Consider the following 5,000-nt stretch of genomic DNA (forward strand, 5'->3'; position numbering starts at 1 on the left):
CTAGATCTTGGTGAACTTGGCACGAGCCACTGCAGATGCACCACAGGTCAGAGTCGCGGGGTCTCGCCGCCTCCCGGTAGCGGTGCAGCAGGTCGCGGTGGCGCCTCGGGTGTCGGTGTCGGCCGTGCGGCGGCGGCGGCGGCGGCTGCCAGGGACCGCCAGGATCGCACGGTGCCCTGTGACCGCCCCCCGCGCCCCCCCGCCTCCCTGCCTGCCTCTCCCCCGCCCCGAGCTCCGTGAAGCATCGCTAAGTGACCTTGTGCTCCGGCTGCGGCGGTCCCGGGTGACATGCAGTCCCTCATCTCCCCGGTGACCAAGGCGGTTCTGGTGGCTTTGTTCATTTTCGCCATCCTCCTCATCCTGTATGTTATCCTCTGGTACATCTGCCGCGATGTGGATTGCGACCACGGCATCTGAGGCGGGCTGCGGGGCAGCCTTGGAGCTGGAGACGGCTTGGCAGGGGAGTCTCTCAAGGGGGGAGGGGGCTTGGTGAAAAGAGAGCCAGACCCGGGAAAAAAAGACCTGGGGTTTTAAAAGGAAGAGAGTGAGAGCGGTGGCGGGGCCAGACGGTGGTGGAGACAGGGCAGAAAAGGAGACAAGGTGGGCATGGGGGTGGGGGGAGGAAAAGGATCCGACAACCTCGTGGAAACCGGGCAGGCGAGAACTACATCTAAGCACCGGCGACCTGGAACTGACCTTCAGACGGCAGGGTGACCCTGGTGAGTCTCCACTTCTTGTTTACACAGCCCGGGGAGCAGAACCATGAGTGGGTGAAGGGGGCGAGGGAGAAATGAAGATAATGTACAGAGGGGTAAGGGGTGAGGTGCCACGAATGGAAAAGCCACAACTTCTGGGCAAATATTTGTCAGCTAGGCTCTATGACCAGAAAGGACCCTCACCCCCTCCCGCCTGAGGTTGCAGTATCAAATTGTTTTGACTGTCTCTGGCAGTGGGTTGGGTAGGCTTGTGAGGGAAACATCCAGCTCTGCTGGGTTTTCCCACTTGGAGGAAGGTTAATCTACTCCAGTCTTTTTTTTTTTAATTCCTGAAAGGTAATAAGGGAGGGGATCTGGAGGAGGAAATAGCCTAAAAGTGTTGTCTGTATTTCTTGTTGCTTTGACTTAAGAGAATGTCTTCTTCCCTTCTGTCTTAAGATGGGACATTTTGGATAGATGTTGGTAGCACAGGGTTCTATGGTTTGCCTGTTTGGTTCAGGACTGTTTGCTTGGAAGCATGTTTTTGTTTCTGTTTTGTTTTGGGGTTTTTGGGGGGGCATGAATTTACCTTCATTAATCTTTCATAGAGACTGAAGATGAGGATGGGGATTGGGGGGAGGTTTGAAAGTATGTGACTTTGTTAGCTTTGCAGCCCCACATTGGTATGCACAAGATAACTGCACTGCTAAACAGACCATAAAGGTGAGCCCAGGGGACTGGGAAGCAAATGCTTCATCAGTTGTAAAGGGAAACCCATCTAGAAATTGAAAACAAAAAAAAAAGAAAGAAAAAAGAAAAAAAACCCCACAGATTTGAAGCAAATACTCACCTTGGGGGGAAAAAAACATGCAAGTTTTTAGAAGAGAACCCAACAAGACCCTCCCCTTCCTCTCTGACTCAAGAGTAGATCAAAGGCAAAAAATAAACCTTCCCTTCAAAATAAGGTGTACTTGGAGTTCTGAAAGACTGAAGCATTTGATTTGGTCTCAATAAATATTCTTCTTGCTGCAAGTCAATTGCCACCCTTTTGAAATGTCCTGAAATGTTCCTCTGAAAGGGGGGAAAAAAGAACTTGTTAAGAAAAAAAAAAGTAACATACTCAAATATGTTGATAATTTATGGATCTGCAAATGCCCTGAATACATTTGTTTGACAATCAGGTAGAGCCAGAAGAACACAGTAGCATGCAGGGTCTGCCTTATTATTTATGCATTGTTTTGTTGCACTGCTGATTTTGTATCATCTCTACTATTTTATTATTTCTTTATTTTGTTTTTCTGGGTTTCAATAACTTGGGATAAAGTACAGAATCCTACCTTAACCCCATCTCTACTACTTCTCCCAGGAACCTTCCAAAATTGGAGTGGGATGAAAGCCGGGCTTGGAAATGGTGCTAAAATGTCATTTTCCAGTCACGATTAAAAGCAGTATTTGAGAGTGGAGAAAGACAACCAGCTAGCTTCTCTAATGTCTACATCTCTAGGATTTAAGTAAGAAAGAGATCAACATTTTCCAGATAAAATAACGATTTTTAAAATTAAAGGAATATCAAATAAAAGCAGTTCACATTGCCTCTTCACTTCATATTCTTATGGAAAAATATGATTTTAGATCTCTGTCTAAAGCTGTCAAAGTAAGCTTTTTAAAGAGCTCTGTTGTATTCCATCATAAATTGTAGCTTGAAAGTCCCTAGATGTTAATATTCCTGCACCCCCAGCTTAGGTAATGAAGGCAGCTGAGGTGCCTGACTATTTATTTGCTCTATAATTAGGAATTCATTTGTTTGTTATACATAGACACATCTGGTCCTAAAACACCTCAAGACAAAAAAGAAAAATGATCATAACATATATGGCATATGCCTTAAAAACTTCAGAAGTCTTAGGGCCTCACTCTCAGGCGTTAAGTAGTATAAAGACAAAAACCTGTTCATAAAAATCACAGATGCAGTACCTTGAAAAACATTCTTGGCACTGTAGTAAAAAGATACTTAAGCTTTACACTTTCACATCTCAAAGCACATCACATGATTTCTCCCCTCAAAAAAAAAAAAACAGCAAAGCACATATCCTGTTAGCAATTTAAATAGGAGGAGAAGAAAAAAATTAATATAGTCCTCTGCTTACATTAAATTGGGGGTTAGCAGGGGAAATGGCATAGAAGTCAATTATCAGTAAACTGGCAAGGGATATTTTAATTTATATTCTATTCTTTTAAATTACTTAACAACTATATAATACACATAACTCTGTATTCAGTCCAACTCAACAAACATAGGCACTGGTGATGACAAGAGAATGTAACCAATCTCCTATTTGCTTGGGTTCTGTTCTAATCTAGTCATTTCCCATGTTGTTGTTGTGTTTAAGCATAGACTTTTAGATGGATACCCTTTATGTGACTAATTTCCATCTCTACAAGGCAAGGCTTATTTATTTAATGTTCCAGATAATGTTTCAAAGTAAAATATTTGCTTGCATGCTACACATGGTATATGAACACATTCCACTGAAGATGGATAGCTTAGGTTTCTATTTACATTATGCAAAAGAATGGACACACTGAAATTGGTTCTTTTGATGATTTAACTGAGTCGTGATTAAGGGTAATCATCATATCTACTCAGAGGTCCAATACAAAAATCTTGACAAAGCTTAGTGTCTGAAAATTCAAACTAAAATCATAAATACAACTTAAAATTAATAAGTTATTCTTCCTATTATACATTAACCCACCAATTAATGAAGTTAAATCATATTTCTTCAAATACTAAAATAACAATAATAACTTAAACACATAATACTTTTGAGTTTACAGTAAAATTGCCCCCATAACTTCACAACAACCTTCACAACAACCCTTTAAAGACAGGGGAAAAGTAGTTCTTTTATACATTTTATTGATGAGGACACTGAGATGGAGAAAAGACAAGTATCTTCCCCAAGATCGTGTTGAGAGTGAATAGATAAGACTAGATTTGAACCCAGATCTTCTGATTCCAAGCCCAGTGTTCTGTCCACTCTGAATTTATGAATTTTTAATCAATAATATTAATGCCTGTTTTGCTTTGCTTATCTCATTATACATACAAATCTACTAGACTCTAGAATTATAAGTTATAAGGTTAGGATTTTTGGAACATTAGATTTATTTCTGTATAAAGAAAGAGTAAAAAGCAATGAGGTCAAACCTATAATAAATAAGAACGCCATTTTCTTAATCCTTGTAATGATGTATGTTTAATAAAATTAAATGGAGATTCTCAAATAGCTGTTCAGAGAAAAACAATGCTAAAATTTAAATCTACAACTCTGCTTAATTTTCTGAGTCTTCAACAAATAAAAGTATTGATTAGTTTGCTCCCCTCAGCTACATTTCAATAAATGTATATGAATATATATACATAAAACCACATTATATGTCACTATATGTACATGCATGCATGCATATATATATATATATATATATACATAAAATAGAAGTTACCGAATATATTATGATTGTGGACCTTTCCTTAGAGGTTTTCAAGTACTCTTTTTTTAAACTAAATTAGATTATGGATTTCCCAGTATATTACATAACCCATAGTCACACATTGTGCATACTGATTTCGTTTTTTAAAAAGACTTTTCCAAACTGGCATTTCTTCTTGAATACAGAAAACTTAGCCATACATATTAAAAGGTAATAAGTTCTAGTTTCCCTAAATCTAAAGGGTGATTTTATTTTGATTATTTGACTTTGTAAGGCAAAATATTGGGAAAAACACTAAGATTGTAGCTGTTCCAGTTTATTACACCTTTGCCTCATACAACCCCACTATAACTTAAACATCTTACAAAATATGGAAGGATTGAAAATGCTATTAATAGTTGAGTAAAATATTTTTCTCACATAGAAAAATCCCTTAAGTAAAGTTGCCTTCTTTCAAATACTGTTTTTGATATTGCCAGTAATATAAAGATAACTATAGGAATACTGTAGTTGCAGTTACCAAGGTTGTGTTCAATTTAGGGGGCCATATGTGTAGAAAGATACTGTGGTTATCAATAGTTATCAAGCAAAGGAAATCAGTTAGAATTACAAGGGATCTGGAACTTGAGTCATTTGAGGATCAATTGAAGGAACTAGAGATATTTATCTTGGGGAGGATGAAACTTAGAAAGAAATTTTGGGGGGGAATAGTAATAATAGTCTTCATGGACTAGCACATAGAAAAAGGAGTAAAATCTCTCTCTCTTTTCTTTGCTGCTCCAGAAGTCTTTAAAACTTTTATCAATGATA

The 5,000-nt window shown here is 39.0% G+C and overlaps 2 long non-coding RNA genes across 4 annotated transcripts in view; one reads left to right on the forward strand and one right to left on the reverse strand.

The window, feature by feature from the left end:
• The window catches only part of LOC138149685 (uncharacterized), an 8,449-nt gene extending 8,072 nt beyond the window's left edge, over positions 1-377 (reverse strand). Inside the window, exon 1 of the long non-coding RNA XR_011165395.1 lies at positions 257-377. This is a non-coding gene — a long non-coding RNA (uncharacterized lncRNA). The remainder of the gene's footprint in view (positions 1-256) is intronic.
• Positions 17-5,000, forward strand: part of LOC138149684 (uncharacterized) — a 20,584-nt gene continuing 15,600 nt past the window's right edge. Inside the window, exons 1-2 of one of the 3 annotated variants that reach the window (XR_011165394.1) lie at positions 17-719; positions 2,062-2,206. This is a non-coding gene — a long non-coding RNA (uncharacterized lncRNA). Of the gene's footprint in view, positions 2,207-5,000 lie in introns of all 3 variants that reach the window. The other 2 variants (XR_011165392.1, XR_011165393.1) reach the window with 2 other exon arrangements.

The sequence above is a fragment of the Petaurus breviceps genome, unplaced genomic scaffold, assembly GCF_028583685.1.
Source record: "Petaurus breviceps papuanus isolate PSGF00001 unplaced genomic scaffold, PetGlider_PUasm1.0 90849, whole genome shotgun sequence".
NCBI lineage: Eukaryota > Metazoa > Chordata > Mammalia > Diprotodontia > Petauridae > Petaurus > Petaurus breviceps.